The sequence below is a fragment of the Sus scrofa genome, chromosome 9, assembly GCF_000003025.6.
Source record: "Sus scrofa isolate TJ Tabasco breed Duroc chromosome 9, Sscrofa11.1, whole genome shotgun sequence".
In the NCBI taxonomy this organism is placed as follows: domain Eukaryota; kingdom Metazoa; phylum Chordata; class Mammalia; order Artiodactyla; family Suidae; genus Sus; species Sus scrofa.
Window position 1 is genome coordinate 131,379,241 of NC_010451.4, and position 19,615 is coordinate 131,398,855.

Sequence of the window (19,615 nt, forward strand, 5' to 3'; positions counted from 1 at the left end):
TAGTTTAACTGTCCTGATGGAACTTGGGAAAATCTATTACCTCACATTCCTGCACTTTCCAACTTGCCTGAACAGGGCAAACAAGAACCCGAGCGGCCGCAGGGAGGTCACACTTTTCCCATCAGTCAGGCAGCAGGTGCATTTCCCTGGCTACTTGAATTTTTCCTTTTGTGAATTTTCCTTTGGGTTAGAGCTTTGGGGTTGTCTATCTCATGTTAATGTTTAAGAACTCCTTTATGTAACAATTAATCGCATCACGTTGCAAATATTTTCTCCCATTTTGTGGCTTCTCTCTTCCCTGTGTAGCTGGTCTTCTGGTGAACAGAAGTACTTAATTTTAAAGTGGCTGAGCTTTTGCTTTTTTCATCCCTCATTTTGTGTTCCTCTCTCTGTATGGTTCACATTCAGAATCTCTCAGAGATGATTTTCCTAGTTGACCAAGCACAGCAGATGACAATGTGGTTAGAAGATACCTTCATGTGGAGTTCCCGTCATGGCGCAGTGGTTAACGAATCCGACTAGGAACCATGAGGTTGAGGGTTCGACCCCTGCCCTTGCTCAGTGGGTTAAGGATCCGGCGTTGCCGTGAGCTGTGGTGTAGGTTGCAGATGCGGCTCGGATCCCACGTTGCTGTGGCTCTGGCGTAGGCTGGCAGCTACGGCTCCGATTGGATCCCTAGCCTGGGAACCTCCATATGCCTCAGGAGCGGCCCAGGAAATGGCAAAAAGACAAAAAAAAAAAAAAAAAAAAAAAAGAAGAAGAAGAAGAAGAAGATACCTTCAGGCAAGACCATGTCCTAGGTCCCAGGCAGCCTATGGATGTCTGCTTTAGGATCAGTGCTCATCTCTGGCCCATTTGCTGTCTTTAAGACAGGTAAGAACCATTTAAAACAGTAAATCATGGGGGCAGAAGGAAATTAGACACAGGATAAGATGTCTGAGTCATGAAATAGGAGTTCCCGTTGTGGTTCAGTGGGTCAAGAATCAGACATGGTGTCCATGTGGACGCGGGTTTGATTCCTGGCCTCACTCAGTGTGTGAAGGATCCAGTGATGCTGTGGCTGTGGCATAGGCCAGCAGCTGCAGCTCTGGTTCGACCTATAGTCCAAGAACTTCCATATGTCACACATGTGGCCATAGAAAGTAAGAAAGAAAGGAAGGAAGGAAGGAAGGAAAGAGAGAGAGGGAAAGAAAGAAAGAAAGAAAGAGAGAGAGAGAGGGAGGGAGGGAGGGAGGGAGGGAGAAAGAAAGAAAGAAAGAAAGAAGAAGGAAGGAAGGAAGGAAGGAAGGAAGGAAGGAAAGTAGGAAGGAAAGAAAGAGAAAGAAAGAAAGAGAAAGGAAGGAAAGAAAGAAAGGCTACTCATTGAAAATAAAGCTCTTAACAATCTGTATCCAGAAATGATGAAAATAAGCAGGAAACTTCTTAGAAATTATATCATTCCATGGGACTTTGCATCTCAAATATTTGGTGATTGAATACGTAACAACCCACTCAAAATGTCATCTGTAGCTAGCTTATTGATTAGGTTATGTGAGTCCAGTGTTATCACCATCCTTCATGAAAGGATATTGAAATGATGACTTCAGTTAACATCTGAAGGCTGAAAATCAAAGTCTAGAAACAGGAAGCTCTGCGAGTTCAGCGTTGCCTGGGTCCATGCCGGCGTTTCCAAGAGAGCTGGACTGGATACACATGAACACTCCTGTCCCTATAGGAAGCCCTATTTCAGTTTTAGAAAATAACCTACTCCTACCAAAAGCTCAAGTGAGGAGGGAGCTGATGCAGACTTATAGGAAGAAGATTGCTCTACAGGCAAGCAGAGAGCTGGAAGGGAACCATGTTAGAATCACAGGCTCAGGAGTTCCTGTTGTGGCTCAGGGGTAATGAACCCAACTAGTATCCATGAGGATGTGGGTTCGATCCCTGGCCTCTCTCAGTGCGTCAGGGATCCAGCATTGCCATGAGCTGTGGTGTAGGTCACAGACACAGCTTGGATCCTGTGTTGCTGTGGCTGTGGCTGTGGCATAGGCTGACTGTTGTAGCTCCAATTCTACCCCTAGCCTGGGAACTTCCATATGCAGCAGGTGGAGCCCTAAAAAAGCAGGAAAAAAAAAGAATCACAGGCTCATCCAACCTACAAGCATTTACAAATACCTGCCATGTGACAGATGCACAGTGGAGACCAAACTGAAGACAGAGTCTCTGTACCAGTCAGGACTCTTCCCATTGCAAGTTACTCCAATTTAGGTGGTATATTTGGTTTGGGTTATCTTGACTGAGCCTGCGGCATGCGGAAGTTCCCAGGCCAGGGATCGAATCTGCGCCACAGCAGTAACCAGAGCCACAGCAGTGATAACACTGGATCCTTAACCCACTGAGCCACCAGGGAACTCTGAAGTTACTCCAGTTTACTAAGCAAGTTTTTTTTTTGGCTCATGTAAATGGAAGTTGAGGGATAGGGGCAGGCTTCAGGTTGGATTAATTCAGTGGCTCCCAGGTCATCTCTGCTCTGTGCACTGGCCTCCTCTTTAGGTTGGCTTCCCACATTGTGACAAATGGCCCTGAATTTTAAAAAAAGAAAAAAGAAAAAAATATATATATGGAGATGAAAAAAAAAAGAGTAAAACTAATATTTATTTAGTACACTGTAATTTAGAACATTAAACACACTGAATATGAAAGTGTTTTCTTTCTTTGTAAAAAAAAAAAGTGTCAAGAGTAGTTTGAATGGTGCTTGCCTTCCCCGTCACATAAGGTAAAATACAGACTTAGTATCTTTCTGGGCCCTGGCAAATCGTCACGCTCTTTGTGAGCGTAGATCAGCTTCCAACAGTTTATCCTTTGAGTGGTCCATGTTGTGAAATACCTCCAAGAGTATCTTCAATATGAAGGTTTTTCCTGGTGTCACTTCCTCTGGGACATTATCATCTTTTCACCATAAGCAGCGATGCCCCTGAGTTTCTCTTCACTGAATCCTCCAGCTGCCTCTGTAGTCTTGAATGGCCGTGATGTCAGCCTCTGGTATAATTCCACCTGGGTTCGGCTCAGATTTCACCTTTGATGTCATCACTGTTCTTTTCTTTTCTTTCTTTTCTTTCTTTTTTTTTTTTTAGTTTTTTAGGGCCCCACCCGGGGCACATGGAAGTTCCCAGGCCAGGGGTCAAATTGGAGCTACAGTGGCCAGCCAGCCTACATCACAGCCACAGCAACACCGGATCCTTTACCCACTGAGCAAGGCCAGGGATCAAACCCAAGTCCTCATGGATACTAGTCAGATTCGTTACCACTGAACCACAGTGGGAACTCCCATCACTGTTCATTTCTTTGGTGCATTTTCATGTTTGTTGACCAATCCTCTCTTGGATTATTAAATTTTTTGGTAAAACGTGACCTAAGTTTATTACTAGGAGACAAGGAGGCAGCTCAGCACAAGCTTTGTGTCTGTGTGTAAACGTGATAGCCGGGCGGGGACCAATGACCGAAGACAGACTTTGAAAGGTAATGTGACAGATCACTGAGAAGGATGTGCATCTGTTGTTTTATGCAGTGATTTGTGAACTAAACGGCAAAGTATACTCTCGTGCGAGTCCAGTTAATAGCCTGTGGAAACGGACACCTGACTGTTGTGGGGAGGCTGGTGCTGTTTAACTCAGCCATGGTAACCGCAATCCATGCCTGTCACAAGCAGGCCAGCTGAGGGCCACCTGCGTAAACAAGGTAGGCAGTCGGGTATAATAAAGCCCCTGTAGCCATCACCCAGCTTCAACCATGAGCAACTCATGGCCCATATTGTCCTGCCACACACCCCCGGGCTCCCCCTTTCCTGCATTATTTTGAAGCGAATTCCAGTCATCTCATCATTTCACACATACATATCTCTCTATATACTTCAAAATGGGGATCTGAACCCAGCTCTGTCAGATTCCAGAGTCTGAGTTCTTAGTAGTCACCCACTACAACTTCTGGGGAAGGGGAGGGGACCCCGAACAATGGAATGGCACCTTAACAGAATTTGCTCTTTTCATCCTGACAACAACCCTGTGAAGTATTACTGTCGTGATTCTTTCTGATGAGGAAACTGAGTCACAGGGGAGAAGAGTGAACTGTCCACAATGAACTGTCCAGTGAGTGAGCAGAGGGGAGGCTTTAGGGTCAGATCGCCTGGTTCCGCATCCCTTCTCTGCCTGCACGCCACAGCTGCACCCAAGGTGGCCCATAAACTCTCCTGGTCCTTGCTCTTCTCCTGTGCCCAACCTCTTGTACCAACTGGCCCCCAGCCCTGCCAAGGACCTCAGAAACCACATATCACGTCCTTTTCTCGGCACCTCCAGTCTTACTGGAATATGTGTTCAATGGCCAAAAAACAAACAAACAAACAAAAAATGAGGACTCAGCTCAAATCTTTGTGCAGGTGCTGATGTTCCCGATCCTGGGTGACATGGTTCCTGCTGGCACCAAGTCCATTGCCAGGGCTGCCACGCCGGCTCTGTGCTCAGAAGCTTGGTCTGTCCACCACTCCTCCTCCGGTGACTTCTCTGCCACTGACTCCAAGAAAAGCCTCATGGAGCAGGTTACTGGACTGAAAGCTGCTGTTCCCACACCCCCAGGCCTCCTCTGGGCTGGAGTCAAATCACTTTCTCCTTCCCGCTTCAGTGCCTCGGCTCTGGACTGTAGCCATCCTCCCCTGAGCCTCTGGCAAGGCAAGGAACATCGCCTGGAGTTCTCTGATTGTGTGGAAACAGCAGAGAAGAGAAAAAAGGAGAGGGAAGGGAAAGAAACCCTGCTTGTCAGGCTGACGGCAGCTCTCTGAACCCTGCCACTGATTCTAATGGGACCTGCTGCGCTCCAGCTCAGATCTCCTCCTTAGCATGGCCTCTCAGAGCTGGCTTTCCTTTCTTTTTACTACAGCTTTCTGATCTCCCTGTGAACCTTCCTTTTATTCCAGATCAAAAACGTACCTTCTCTCGTGCTCCTGAAGAGCATCAAGCAGGGCAGGATGCTTCCAGCTCCCTCCGGCTGCAGTTCCCCAACAGTACCAGAAGTAACTTTGGGTGTGGCTGGGACACGGATACATAAGGAAGAAGGTAGGAGGCGCCAAGAACAGAGGGGGAAAGGGATGGCTCAGTTTAACGTCTATTTCAGCACAAGGCACCGTGCCCTTACTACGGCATCCCATTGACTGAAATGGACAGTGGCTATTTTGCCTGCCCAGATTCAGATCCCTGCCCACCTCCTCTCCCCCCAGTCCTTATTTATGTAATAGCGTTTCAAATACCCTTTCCTCTGGGGGATTTCCTCTCCCTACTCTACCAGAAGATTCCGGTGGGACCACCCTTCTCCCTTCCGGGGATTGAGTTTGCAGTCCAGATCAAACTGGACTGATCAATGGAGTCTTGTAAATACTGATTCAGAGAAAGAGAAGTCCTTTGCAGAAATGAAATAAACTGTTTACAAGCATTGCCACCACTTGTCTGGAGGAAGTTCATTTGTAGGAGAAAATGAGAGCAGTTACAGGAAGACACAGAATTGAATGTGTGTGTGTGAAAAAGAGAGATATTGAGGTATATGTCTATCTGTACCTATATCTAATTCTCCATCCCTCCTTCTGTCTAGTTATGAGACAGGGAGAGAAGGGGGGGAGGGGAGGAAGAAGGCTGAAAGTCTTACAGTCTCTGGTTTAAGTCATGGCGCAGTGGAAATGAATCCGACTAGAACAATGAAGTTGTGGGTTCAATCCCTGGCCTCGATCAATGGGTTAAGGATCTAGCGTTGCCGAGAGGTATAGTGTAGGTCGCAGACGAGGCTTGGATCCTGTGTTGCTGTGGCTGTGGCGCTGGCCAGCAGCTACAGCCCTGATTCGACCCCTAGCCTGGGAACCTCCATATGCCACAGGTGTGGCCCTAAAAAGACAAAAAGACCAAAAAAAAAAAGTCATAATGTAAACTAACAATATCTCTGTGTATCAGTACTTTTCGTGTGTGTGTGTGTGTGTGTGTGTGTGTGTGTGTGTGTGTGTGTGTAAGCTTGAGATGGGTTTTCAATACCTGGAATAGAGAGACTCCTAATAGACTCCTCTATGGTCACAGCAGTCTTATGAATCAGTCAAGGGTGATGCCCTCACTCCACTGCCAGCACTGTGCCAAACTGTCTCCTAAAGATGGGTGAAACCCGGTCCTACTCCCCAAAGAAACAAAGTCTGCAAGGATGTCAGACCTTTACAAACCACTCTAAAGCAAGACAGCACCCAATGCCATAAAAGAGATACAAATAAAATTCAGTGGGATCCACCGGGAAGGGAGTATCTGAGACCACAGTTGTACCTGAGGTCAGCCCAGACCCAGCTTTGAGGGGTCCTTGAATACGTGGATGCCCAGGCTTCCAAAGTCTCTTTGGGCTTTCATGGTCATTGCCATTTGCTAATATTCAATCAGCGGTTATCACGACCCTGAACAGAAACATGGTGCTGCAAGCTTCGGTCACTGTTTGCAGAGGTCACTGTAGTTTGTGACTCTGCTGCTTGTATTTACAGTTCCCCTGAAACCTTTGCTCGGAGCAGCCCTGCCCACTCGGGTTCCTCGGCGGCTTGGCAGCCAGTCTGTCTGACTCCATGACTTCCTGCTGCAGCCACAGTGAGCCTGCTGCTGAGTAGGGAGAAAGAAGGTAAGAGTGGATATTTATTTTCCCAGCATCTATCAAGGGAAATGAGTTTTAACATGCCATTTATAAGGGATTTGCAAAATATGCAGTACATTCAGCTGTTTATTCTTCGAGTCTAAGACAGTGGTTTTCAACCTTTTCCACTTGAAGCTGAGCAAACTGGAACACAGCTAATCAACCCCATTCTTTCTTACCAATGGAAAAATAACTCAGGGATACGTATATGTGGGAGGATTAAGCGTGCACACGCTTTTGCAATTGGGGTATATGTGATTCATATTCAAACTGTAATGCAGAATTGTGTTTAAGTATAATTACTGGAAAATTAAAGGTCAAAAAAATATAGTTAAAGCAAATATCCGGCACCTGTTGCTTTAAGGTTAACCAAATAACTCTAACTTGATAATGATGAAATTATCAATAAATTATAATTAAAAGCAAGAATGGCAGCAATTGACCAAACACGGTTGAACACTAATGGTAGACTAATTACAAAGCACTGAGCCAGAGACTGTCGGGTGTGGGCAAGTCTCCAGCAAAGATTTCCCTAGAAGCCAGACTTCTTAGTGAGATGTTAAATTAGAATCCCCAATAAGAATTTATACCTCAGGAGTTCCCACTGTGGTGCAACGGGTTCAGTGGTATCTTGGGACCACTGGGGACACAGGTTCAATCCCTGGCCCAGCACAGCACAGTGGGTAAAGGATCCAGCATTGCCACAGTTGCAGCTTAGGTTGCAACTGCGGCTTGGATCTGATTCCTGGCGTAGGAACTCCTTATGCCTCAGGGCGGCCAGAAAAAGAAAAAAAAAAAGAATTGGTATTTCACTGATTTTGGTTTATGAATTCCAGACTGGATTATCTTTGACTAATTTACTCATCAAGCTACTAGAAAGTAGGTCTTAGATGTCCCTAAAAACCAGAGTGCCTGGATATGTAAATAGTTCATCCCAAAGGACCAAAAAGAAGACTAGCTTTCTTGGGTCCATTTGAGGCCCGCCAGGTTGGTTGGCCTTGGGTGACTTTGAGAATCAGTGGTTGGGAACTTCCCTTTGTGGCTCAGTGGAAACGAATCTGACTAGCATCCATGAAGATACAAGTTTGATCCCTGGCCTTGCTCAGTGGGTTAAGGATCCGGCGTTGCCGTGGGCTGTGATGTAGGTTGCAGATACGGCTCAGATCTGGCATTGCTGTGGTTGTGGCATAGGCCAGCAGCTACAGTTTGGATTCAACCCCTGGCCTGGGAACCTCCACATGCTGCAGGTGCGAGCCTAAAAAAAGACAAAAAAAAATAAAAAAGAAAATCAGTGGTTGGAAGATTTGGAAACACAGCCAAATTGTTATTCACAGGGTCTTAGGCCAAGGCAGGAGCAAAATATGAGCTCTGAGAGCCAGGGACATTTGTTCCAACACTCTTGCCTTCAACAATAAGCGTTTGCTAGGACCTCAGGAGAGAGTAGTTTGTGGTGTCTTGCCACTCCCAGTTAGGTGAACATGGAGTTTAGTGTGAGTTGGAAGTTTTCACATTTGCTGATTAAAACAAAAACTTCCCCAAAGCAATGAAGATGGAGGTTGGTGACTCACAGAAGAGTTAATGGTATTTTATTTGCGGCTAAAAAATCAAGTGAAAGAGAGACTAGGTAGCAGTCTGCCAGAAAACATACCAGCACCAGTCTCCAACGGGGGCAATGCCTCCATATTTCTGCCTTAGAAAATAACACTTTACAATTGCATAACACTTTGAACCTTCCAAAACATATTTGCATATGTTACTTTGATCTCCAGCGAGGAGGTGCAATTTCTGAGGTGACCGGAGGCAGCCTGCAGCTCTCTGACCTCCTTTTTCTTTCCTCTTTTGTCAACACTCCCCTTCCTTTTCCTCGGGTTCACACCCCTCCTAATGGATCTTTTCTCTCTTGTTCTTTCTGTGCGGTTATTCAGTGATCGCTTTAGTCACTGGCCCAGGCCTTGCTTGTTCTTGAAAAGAACCTACAGGACTTTCCAGGGTTACTCAGAGTTAAAGAAGTAGCTGATCCTGGAATCAAAGTCTAATCCAACTAGATCTTTGGGGACCTTTTTAAAAAATTAAAATATTTGACTTTTCAGTGTGTTAGCAAAACAAAATTCACTGAGTAAACCTGAGGATCCAACTGGCTTTATCCAATGATTCTTGAATGAGGCAGCATCCCATCCAGCAATTAGAAAGGAGCTTCAAGGATCATGTAAAATGGAAGGTTTTTATTGGCAGAAGGGGCCAGGGAAAAAGGGTCTATTGGAGGAATTACCATACTACTGCTGACCATGAAATTCCAGATTGACTGGTTTAAAATTGCATTCCCGGGAGAGGTTGCAACTGAAATTAGGTAGGTATTAAGTTTTGCTTTGGTGATGTGGGTTCAGCACAAGTGACTCCATTTGGGGCCTGTTTTTTTGTTGTTTGTTTGTTTTTAACCAAGTGAGTCAGGTTGAGCCCTTCATTCCTGGATAGTGATCATAGTGAGTGGGTTTGTGAATTGTGAATGACTCATGCATAACGTAGGCTCTCTCCTGTCTCTGCCTCACTGACTCAGCCAGCACCAGCTTACAAATATCTTTCTTGTGAAACCTTACAGTTCAGTAATTTGGGCAGTGTTACGGGGGTGAACTGTATTCTCCCACGCCTCCCTCCCTCAATACTGGTGTTGAAGCCATTACCTTCAGTACCTCAGAATATGACCTTATTTGAAGATAGGGTCTTTAAAGAGGTAATCAAGTTAAAATGAAGTCAGCAGGGTGGGCCCTAATCCAGTACGACTGGAGTCATTATCAAAAGGGAAATATGGATGCAGAGACAGACTCAAATAGACAGAAGACAGTGTGAAGAGACACAGGGAGGAGCCAAGCCAAGGAGAGAGGACTGGAACAGATGCTTCCCTCAGAGTCCTCAGGAGGAGGCAATGCTGCCAACACTTGGATCTCAGACTTCCGGCCTCCAGAAGCCCTAGAAAACTAAGATAGGAGTCAACAGAGGCCAGGAGACTGGTTTTACCACCTCCTCACAGAATTATTTTAAGAATTAAGTGAGCTAACCTAAGGAGGTGAAAAAGCTATACTCAGAAAATTGTGACCCTGATGAAAGAAAATGAAGATAAGACAAACAGTTGGAAAGATGAACTGTGTTCATAGACTGGAAGAATTAATATCATTACAATAACCATACTACCCAAGGCAATCCACAGGGTCAATGCAATCCCTATCAAAATACCAATGGCATCTTTCACAGAACTAGAACACATAATTTTAAAAAATCATACAGAAACATAAAAGACCCTGAATGGCCAAAACAATCTTGAAAAAGAACAGAGCTGGAGGTATCAAGTTCCCTGACCTCAGACAACCCTACAAAGCTACAGTCATCAAAACTGTATGGTACTGGCACAAAAACAGACAAACAGATGAATGTAATGGAATAGAGAGCCCAGAAATAAACCCATGCACTTATGGCTAATTAATCTATGACAAAGGAAGCCAGAATATACACTGGAAAAAAGAAAGTCTCTTTCTTAAGTGGTGCAGGGAAACTGAACAGCTACATACCAAAGAATAAATTGGAATTTTTTTTCATATAAAAGTAAACTCAAAATGGATAAAAGACCTAAATGTATGACCAGAGACAATAAAACTCTTGGAAGAAAACATAAGCAGAATACTCTGACATAAATCATAGCAACATTTTTTTTTTTGGATCAGTCACTTAAGGCAAAGAAACAAAGGCAAAAATAAACAAATGGGACCTAATTAAACTTAAAAGCTTTTGCCCGGCAAAGGAAATCATTGAAAAAACAGAAAGACTACTCAGTGGAAGAAAATATTTGCAAATGACATGACCAATATCCAAAATATATGAATAGGTCATCCAAACTGATATCAAAAAACCTGAACAATCTAATTAAAAAATGAGCAAAAGACCTGAATAGAAGGAGACATACAGGCACCCAATGGGCAGATAAAAACATACTTATCATGGCTAATCATCAGAGAAATACAAGTCATGACCACAATGAGATAGTATGTCACACTTGTGTGAATGGCTATCATCAAAAAGACCACAAGCAGCAATTATTGGAGAGGATGTGAAGAAAAGAAAATCTTTGTATACAGTTGGTGAGAATAAATTGGTACACAGTGAAGCATTCTGTACAATAACCAACATATGGAAGCATCCTAAGTGACCATCCAAAGATGAACGGATAACAAAGATTCCACATAGTGGAATATTACCCATAAAAAAAGAGAAATCTTGCCATTTGAGACCACCTTGATGGATCTATAAGGCATTATGCTAAGTGAAATAAGACAGACAGGGAAAGACAAATATCGTATGATTTTACTTATACATAGAATCTAAAAAACAAACAAATAAAACAAAAGAGAAACTCATGAATACAGAGAACAAACAGGTGGTTGGAAGAGGAGAGGAGGGATGGGGGAAGGAGGGAGATTAAAAGGTACAAAGTTTTAGTTACAAAATAAGTACATCACTGGTATGAATTGTACAGTGTATGAAATATAGTTAATAATAATATAATATCTTTGTAGGGTGACAGGTGGTAACTAGACTTACCATGGTGATCATTTTGTAATTTATAGAATCACTATAAATCACTGAATCACTATATTGTGAACCAAAAACTAAAAAAGTGTTGTAGGTAAATTGTACTTCAAAAACAAACAAACTCATAGAAAAAGAAAAAAAAAATTGGTGCAGCCATTGGGTAAAACAGTATGGAGGTTTCTCAAAAAACTAAAAATAGAACCACTGCATGATCTAACAATTCCACTCCTGGGAATACAGCTGAAGAAAATGAAAACACTAATTTGAAAAGATACATGTACCCCAAACTTCATAGCAGCACTACTTTATAGTAAGGGAACTGTATCCAATCTCTTGGGAAAGGACGTGATGGAAGATAACTTGAGAAAAAGAATGTATATGTATGTATGACTGGGTCACTATGCTGTACAGCAGAAGTTGACAGAATATTGTAAATCAACTATACTTCAATTTAAAAAAGTATAAAAAAAGCTATATTAGAGAATAAGAAAGAAAATAAAGAGAAAAATAATTTTGTGCTTTTCATATCCTAATGATTTAATTCAACATAATTCCAATCTGTACATGATTCAGGCCATGTATCTGGTACGATCCAAGTAATAAATATTATTTCACAAAGGTGACCAAAAAAAAGATGTGCGGTATGTATAATGGAATATTATTCAGCCATAACAAAGAAGGAAATTGTGGAGTTCCCATTGTGGCACCGCGGAAATGAATCCGACTAGGAACCATGAGGTTGCGGGTTCGATCCCTGGCCTCGCTCAGTGGGTTAAGGATCTGGCTGTGGCGTAGGCCGGCAGCAACAACTCTGATTAGACCTCTGGCCCGGGAACCTCAATATGCCATAGGTGTGGCCCTAAAAAGACAAAAGACAAAAAAAAAAAAAAAAGAAGAAGAAGAAATTGTGCCATTTGTGACATCATGGATGAACTAAGTGGGTATTACATTAAGTGAAATAAGTCAGAGAAAGACGATACTGTATGTTCTCACTTATATGTGGAATTGAAAAAAGCTGAACTCATAGAAACAGAGTAGAATGGTGGCTGCCAGAGGTTGGGGGGCAAGACACAGGAGGAGTTATTGGTCAAAGGGCACAAACTTCCATTTAGAAGAAGAATAATTTCTGAGGATCTAATGTACAGCATGACGACTCTAGTTAACAATAGGTATTATTTACTTGAAAACTGCTAAGAGATTAGTTCTTAACTCTTCTTACCACAGCCGCCACCACAACAAAATGGTAATCATGTGAGCTGATGGATGTGTTAACTACTCTTATTGTAGTAATCCCTTTGCAATATATCCACGTTATCAAATCATCACATTGTATACCTTACTCTTACACAATGTTGTATGTCAATTACATATCAATCAAGCTGGGCAAAAATGAAATTTTTTAAAAAGAAGTCATTTACCACGGGTGCTCACAGATAGCTTAGGAAAGTCAATAGTATAGAGCCTCAAACGGAAGGCCACCCTCCTGTGCTGTTTCGGCCACCCCAACACGTAGGCAGTCAGGTAAACTGTGAGGAGAAATAAAATGAAAACCAATAAATCAGAGCAGGCAAAGCCACTTTAAAGATCAAAAAATGAAAGGCTCCTGGATATACAAAACAGGAGTCTCATTTGATTAATATATTAGCATATCTCAAATGAGTTCCCTTGGGGCTGAATGGGGGTTGTCAACTCGAAACTATGTTAGGACAGGGAGAGCCGAAGTGCCTTTGTCAGCAGAGCCTGGCTAAGCGTACCCAGTCTGGGGATGAAAATATCAGACTTTCCGGGAGGTCTTTGATGGGAACTAAACCCTAGGATCCATCTGGGGATGGGAGAGCCCCGTGCCCCTAGGAAGTAGTGCCAAGGTAGGGCTCAAACACAATAGCGTGATTTAGGGTAAGAGTCCTCTTCCTCTGTGAAACTTAGCATTGTGGTTTGTATTTAAAAAGGACAAAGTGGAGTTCCCGTGTGGCTCAGTGGTTAATGAACCTGCCTAGCATCCATGAGGTTGTGGGTCAGATCCCTGGCCTTGCTCAATGGGCTAAGGATCCAGCATTGCCGTGAGCTGTGGTGTAGGTCACAGACGAGGCTCAGATCCTGCGTTGCTGTGGCTGTGGTGTAGGCCGGCGACTACAGCTCCAATTAGACCCCTAGCCTGGGAACCTCTATGTGCCATATGCCGAGAGAGCGGTCCTAGAAAAGGCAAAAGGACCAAAAAAAAAAAAAAAAAGGGATGAAGCACAGGAAAGAAAATCCGTAAAGGTCATGATGCTCTCAGTGAAGAGTTAAGGATCCCTGGCTGGTGCTTCTTATCTGCAAAGAACAGGAAAGGCATCGTACTGGCCGCACTGATCTGACATTGGGGTTTCTGGATGCCTGGGAGCTGCAGTCTTCCCTTTTGTCTGTTCATTCATTCATTCAAACCTTTTTGAGCCAGACCCTGTGCTGAATCCTGGGGATACAAAAATAAATGTTAACAGCCAACCCAACTAAATACCTTAACCTCTGGTATCTGTGTCATCTATAATCCAGTTCCGACAAGCGTCCGCTGGCTTCCCCCGCAGGTCGGGAAGGGCAGTTATAACGCGAAGGAGCACAAGCTTAATCGGGCAGAGCGGAAGCTTTTAGAGAAGTAAAATGCCAATCCCCCAGGGACTTGTGTGCTAAACCTCACAGCCTCTTGCTGGAAACATTAAATGGGACCCATTACAGAAGAAATACAGCCCCAGTTAGGCTCTAAGCACTGTCGCTGATAAACAGTCGTGAACTAAACAAGGTTAGTTAAGCAGATGTCAACTGAAAAAAATGCACCATCTAAAAGTTGATTATGTTTTATTCTGGGGGCTTACTGAGGACTTAGGCCTGGGAGTCAGCCTCTTAAATAGCTCGGAGGGATTGTTCTAAGAGGTTAGTGAGGAGCCAGGATATAGTAGGAGTTTTTGCTGGAAAAAACCCACGTAGTCGAACGTCAAAAGATTATTGCCAATCACAAAAACAGACATCTCAAGTCACGATTTTAGGGCTTTTCTCTGTGTGGGAAGATGCAAGAGCCTGGGCTTATTGAAATCATTCCTTTGACATGCACCTCAGCTATCTGCTTTTCTCCATCTTTCTCCAGGGTACACTGTCCGGGGTGGCTACAGTGGCTGACAGCCTTCTGGCTGCAACATCCTTTGTTTACAAAATAGCAGGTGACATTCTTTGTCCACACAGATCTTTCTAGAATGCCTGCAGAGGCCTTTCAGATGTGGTCACTGACTGCCCCACGATGGCAGCAATCCCTGTTTGGTCCAGAAACAAACCAACCCAAGGTCACCCCAGGATTCTGAGTCTAGATGGCACTTGCTAAGTCAGTGCCTCCCATTTTCCAAATTTTGTTGTTCTTCAAGCCAGGTTCTTTGCTCCTTTTTCAAGCATGGATGTCAGGACTAGTAAACCTAAGAGCCACATTTCTGGGATCGAAGTAGACAGAGTGCTCTGTTTCCCTCCCAGGGCTTTGCATGAATTTGTTTATTCCAGCATGCAGCTTTCTATGCCGAGTTTCAAAAGCATTATTCAAGTAGGCAAAATTAAACAAAGCAAAGCATTTTAGTCCTGTTCCAGATCAGCCTTCATTTCCCTACATATAAAATACAGAGATTCCTCTTAATCATTTTTATCTGCTGGGGCTTCCATGCTAAGAGCCCCTGAATTATTCTGACCTGAAACAGCTGATGGAGACCCATTGGAAGGTATGATAGTTACTTATTGCTGTGCCACAAATTACCACACAATTTAGTAGCTTAAAACAACAAATGTGTATTATCCCAGTTTCTTTAGGTCAGGCGTGCGAGAGCAGCTTCACAATGGCTAGTTCTGCCCAGGGGCCCCCATGAGTTGCAGACATGTTGGTGATGGGGCTGCAGTCATTTTAAGGCTTGGTTGGGGCTGGAGGATCCACTTCTAAGATGACTGGACTGCTGTTGGCAGGTGGTCTCTGTTCCATGCCCCACAGACCTCTCCTCATGACACGGCAGCTGGATCTCCCCCCCCACCGCCCCTGAGAGCAAATGATCCAAGAGAGTGACCAGATGAAAGCCACACGACTTCGTCTCGGAAGTAACAGTTACTTCTGCCATACTCTGTCCATTAGTAGGAGTCACTAACTCTGGCCCCAAAATAAGGGAAGGAGGCTCAAGCTCCCTTCACCAGTTGAAGGGAGGCAGATGAAAGAATTAGAAATAATTCAAACCACCACAGAAAGGGATGGAGTGGGGAGTGCTACACAGGGCTACGCAGTGAGCCTGGAGCCAAACTGTGCCCTGGAGTCTCCGCTTCTTGCCGGTGTGGTTCCCACGCCCTCACGACCCCATCCCCACTTCTTTGGCTCAGCATCTCAGGTGTGTTCTCATCGCTCCTCATCCATCCTCTCCAGCCTGCTACGTGTTTAATCTCTCTTTGTGGATGGCTGTGCCCCTAAAGAGATGGTCAGACAAGCCGATGTACCAAGCCCCTCCCGGGTAATGCCAGCATTTCATTAGAGGAAACTGCCTCTGCTGTGGAAGTAAAAGCTACCTTTTGGAAGAAAGAATGAATGTAGAGGCAGCTCCCTAGAGGACTTCGTGGGGTAATTGCCCAGTGTGCCTCTTCTGGGGTGATTGCATGAGGCAAAGAAACAAGAATAAATGTTCAGCACTCAAAGATCTTAAAACCAAACTACGGTTACCAAAGGGGAAACGTGTAGTGGGGGGAATAAATTAGGGGATTGGGTTGATGTATACACACTACTATATATAAAATAGATGGGTGACAGGAACCTACTCTATAGCACGGGGAAATTTACTCAATACTGTAAAATAACCTATGTGGGAAAAGAATCTGAAAAGGAATGGATATACATACATGTACAACTGATTTACTTTGCTGTACACCTGCGATTGATACTTTGTAAGTCAATTATATTTCTTTCTTTCTTTCTTTCTTTCTTTTTTTTTTTTTTTGTCTTTTTTTTTAGGGCTGCATCGGCAGCATATGGAGGTTCCCAGGCTAGGGGTCAAATCAGAGCTATAGCCACTGGCCTACACCACAGCCACAGCAACGCAGGATCTGTGTAGCACGGGGAAATTTACTCAATACTGTATAATATTGAGTGTGGTGTCTGTGACCTACACCACAGCTCACGGCAACACCAGATCCTTAACCCACTGAGTGAGGCCGGGGATTGAACCTGCGTCCTCATGGATGCTAGTCGGGTTCGTTAACCACTGAGCCACGACGGGAACTCCTCAATTATATTTCAATAAAATTTAAAAAGAATACATGTCCAACATGCTTCATGCCCCCAAGCCTGGTCGGTTGGCTCCCTTCTAACCGCTGAGGTAGGATAAGCTCCAGGCCTCCAGGTGGCGCCCTCCAGGGACGTCCTTCCCACAAACCATGAGCCCTTACTGAGAGAGCACAGTTCTGCTCAGTGCCCCTGCTCCTCTCTCCCAGGTTTCAACAACTAAGCTGGACTCCCTCCCATCCCAGGCTGGACAGCCGACTCAAGCCAGCGTCTTGGCGTCTTTCTGGAGTGGCCCTCTAGAGCCACCGTTAATGACAGTGTACTCTCTGAGGCCACCCCGCCAGGCCTGGATCCAGCAGGAATACAGGGAGCTGGACGTGCAGATCTGATCAAACGGTTGTCAGATCTGCTTTCCGTGGTTGGCTCCAGTCATCAGATGATGTGCTCCAGGTGCCTGAAGAGCGAGTCGTGCCCAGCTAACATCTAGGCTGAGTGCTTAGGGCCTGGATCTCCTCTAGCACCTGCTTCCTCTCCTTCCCCTTGCCCGGCTCAGCTTCAGGCTCTTGGGACCTCTAAGCAGATAATTGCCAGGCAGCCCTACTGTCCTTTGGACTCTGCTTGATGTACTTCTCACCACACGCTGCTACTGGCTCGCTCGTCTGGCTAGGACCCTCGACAAATTTCAGTGGCTCTTTAATTGTCCCCAAATGAAGGCTGCGTTCTACTTCCAGCCCTTCCCCGGCTTGACTTCTCATCTGTGGTTATATCCTGCAAACCTCTTCTGATGCTCGCCCACCTCTACTCTGTTCTCATCTGTAAGGTCGTCCCTTCTCCCTTCCATTCTCCTTCAAATTTCTTCTCACTTTCACTTCATGCTGTATCACTCATGAACTCCCATCAGCAATTCTGACCCCAATTTTAGCACATCGAATCTACCAATATATAGTGTATTGTGACCAAATAGGGTTTATCCCAGGGACATAAGTTTGGTGTAGCATTTGAAAAATCAACCAGTGTAAGTCATTGTATTCATTGTCTGTTGTGTGTAAGAGGATCACAAGCTGATCAGTTCAAAACAGCAGGAATTTATCGTCTCACATTTGAGAGTACCGTAAGGCCGAAGTCCAAGCATGGCACAGCTATTAGATCATCTGCTCAGCGTATTAGGATCTGACCCCAGCTGTGCTTCTCTCGAGGGACTTGGGAGTCTCTTAACAGCTCTTTATTGTGCCTCTGTTGGGCCTATTTTGTTGTAGAAGTGCTCATGTCTTTGTCCCATCTCCACCACATCCCCTGTGCCAAAGGTAGAAACTGTGTGTGTGTGTGTATTTTTTTGCCTCATCATGGCATGTGGAAGTTCCCTGGGCCAAGGATGGTACCCACACCACAGCAGTGACCCGAGCCACTGTAGTGGCAATGCCGGGTCCTTCACTCGCTGCACCTTGAGAAAACACCTGTCTTCTTCATCTTGGTTTTGTGCAGTTGAACCCAAAAGCCCAAATGTGCTGGTCCTTTCCACTTCAGCATTTTCTAACCGTGAATAAGGAGAGAGTCATTTCAGGTTATGCATTTCTCCCGTTTTGCCAGAGAACGTGTCCGTGTTCCTCCCATTTGGCAGTACTTTCCCCAGGCTGGTAGTCAGCATTTCTGACAGCTGCTTGGCCTGGCTTTCAATTCAAGACAGCCATCTGTGAAAGGACATTGCCACACAGCCCGTTACTGCTCTGGAGACAATGATGGGAGCAGCAATGACTAGTACTTATTTATAGTCTAATGAGCCAAGGCACTTAAAAAAAAAAAAAGAATTTAAAAAGGACCCGAACACGGGTCTGTCATTTCTGGGTAGTTTTAAAGGAATTGCATCCAGCTAATGGAACCAGTCATAGACATATCTGAGGAACTGAGACAAATGCCCAGGCCCCTTTGGCACACGGTTTTATTTTTATTTTTATTTTTATTTTTTTAAATTTTTTTTATTTTTTATTTTTTTTTCCCACTGTACATCAAGGGGGTCAGGTTATCCTTACATGTGTACATTACAATTACATTTTTCCCCCCACACTTTCTTCTGTTGCAACATGAGTATCTAGACATAGTTCTCAATGCTATTCAGCAGGATCTCCTTGTAAATCTATTCTAAGTTGTGTCTGATAAGCCCAAGCTCCCAATCCCTCCCACTCCCTCCCCCTCCCATCAGGCAGCCACAAGTCTTTTCTCCAAGTCCATGATTCTCTTTTCTGAGGAGATGTTCATTTGTGCTGGATATTAGATTCCAGTTATAAGTGATATCATATGGTATTTGTCTTTGTCTTTCTGGCTCATTTCACTCAGGATGAGATTCTCTAGTTCCATCCATGTTGCTGCAAATGGCATTGTGCCATTCTTTTTTATGGCTGAGTAGTATTCCATTGTGTATAGATACCACATCTTCCGAATCCAATCATCTGTCGATGGACATTTGGGTTGTTTCTGTGTCCTGGCTATGGTGAGTAGGGCTGCAATGAACATGCGGGTGCATGTGTCTCTTTTAAGTAGAGTTTTGTCCGGATAGATGCCCAAGAGTGGGATTGCGGGGTCATATGGAAGTTCTATGTATAGGTTTCTAAGGTATCTCCAAACTGTTCTCCATAGTGGCTGTACCAGTTTACATTCCCACCAACAGTGGCACATGGTTTTAAAATGGTTATAGCTTCACCAAGCCATCTCAGCTGTACCTACTTTGAGTCCTTTTTTCATTTTCTTTTCTTTTCCAAGTGATGGGAGCACTTTTCCAAGATTGTGGTTAGATATTATCATTATTTTCTGTAGCCATGTTGTTCTTAGCCGTGTCTGTATATTCAAATTCACCAGGAACGTTTTGAAAAATGCTGATGTTCAGAGCCCTGGCCTGATTGGGCCTTCTTATCTGTGACATTACTGGCATTCTTAATCGGATCATTCTTTCTTGTGGGAGATGCCCTGTGCATTTTAGGATGTTTAGCAGCATTCCTGGCCTTTACCCATTTGATACCAATAGCAAACCTCCTCCCACTCTCGGCTATGATAACCAAACACATCTCCAGACACTGCTAAATTGTCACTGGCCGGGGGTGGCCGATATCC

At 44.4% G+C, this 19,615-nt stretch overlaps 1 protein-coding gene across 1 annotated transcript in view; it reads left to right on the plus strand.

Moving 5' to 3' along the window:
• The window catches only part of LPGAT1 (lysophosphatidylglycerol acyltransferase 1), a 122,305-nt gene continuing 107,133 nt past the window's right edge, over positions 4,444 to 19,615 (plus strand). Inside the window, exons 1-2 of the mRNA XM_003357598.5 lie at positions 4,444 to 5,084; positions 6,530 to 6,660. The gene's annotated coding sequence lies outside the window, so the exon portion shown is untranslated. The remainder of the gene's footprint in view (positions 5,085 to 6,529; positions 6,661 to 19,615) is intronic.